The sequence below is a fragment of the Limulus polyphemus genome, unplaced genomic scaffold (assembly GCF_000517525.1).
Source record: "Limulus polyphemus unplaced genomic scaffold, Limulus_polyphemus-2.1.2 Scaffold714, whole genome shotgun sequence".
Classification (NCBI taxonomy): domain Eukaryota; kingdom Metazoa; phylum Arthropoda; class Merostomata; order Xiphosura; family Limulidae; genus Limulus; species Limulus polyphemus.
The window spans coordinates 264,969-266,179 of NW_013666324.1; the positions used below are offsets into that span (position 1 = coordinate 264,969).

The 1,211-nt window shown below is 32.9% G+C and overlaps 1 non-coding gene across 1 annotated transcript; it reads right to left on the reverse strand.

Annotated features, from left to right (window-relative positions):
* Positions 1 to 550: 550 nt before the first annotated feature.
* On the reverse strand, positions 551 to 623 carry Trnak-uuu. The gene has a single exon. It is a non-coding gene; the product is annotated as a tRNA-Lys (tRNA).
* Between the last annotated feature and the right edge of the window lie 588 nt (positions 624 to 1,211).

Sequence of the window (1,211 nt, forward strand, 5' to 3'; positions counted from 1 at the left end):
ACCAAACATGCTCGCCCTTTCAACCGTGGGGGCGTTATAATGTGACGGTGAATTCGTTGATAAAAGAGTAGCCTAAGAGTTGGCGGTTGGTGGTGATGACTAGCTGCTTACACTGCTAAATAAGGGACGGCTAGCGCAGATAGCCCTCTGTAGCTTTGCACGAAATCCAAAACGAACGAACGTTTACAACTGTTTGAACCATACTGCCCAGTATCGTGTATCTTTTCCAGACCTTAAACCTACTACAACATTTTTTGCCTTTTTTCTTTTTAATACCACCTTATAAATTTACCCTTCTTTCTTTGACTGCAGTACTTTATGTAAGCACCAAGTATGCATTATCACAGTGTTTAGTTTTATTCATGAAACTCAAGTCAAAGTGCACAATGATATAGAAGTATTGCTACCTAGTCTGTGATTGTTTCATTAACATTGAGGTTTCACATAATAAAAATACAAATAAATTTACATAAAATATATTTATATTCTGAGTAATGCAATAATAATGTTTTAGTTTATATGGTAAAAAAAAAGATGTAAAAACTTAATTCGCCCGAACAGGGACTCGAACCCTGGACCGTTAGGTTAAAAGCCTAACGCTCTACCGACTGAGCTATCCGGGCTCCGTAAATTTAGTTTACTAAATTCTTTTAAGGTAGTAATAATACCATAGATTATACTACTTATTATTCTAATTTTTAGTATAGTTTTAATAATAAAATTGTAAATTATAATCAACATTTCAAATATATTCTTTCGTAAGATTGACAATACTTCCTATTTAGTTTGCGCCTGCGTGACCCGTTAATATAGTCTGCGGGAATTCACTTGAAAATATGCGATTGTTGTTGGTCCTAACAGCGAAAGAAAAGTAGTGCAATGAAATAATTTTATCACATATTTTGTGGTATAATAGGATCAAATTGACTTTTGGGGATTGGTTGGACGGAACTGTTGTTGGGGATTTATTTAAATTTATTCAGATTTTGTAGACAGATACTTCAAAATGTTTAGTGGTATATTGCAACATATTTCATATAAATTATACTGGTTGTTTACACATTATATAAAATTTAAAGAATCCTGAGCATAGATAATATCGGCAAATTAATTAATATTGATTACACTAGCTCTTTATGCCAATTATACCAATTTCGTACGTGTGTGTAATTCTTACACCGGAGTACAGTTTTGTTTTATTTTTATTCTCC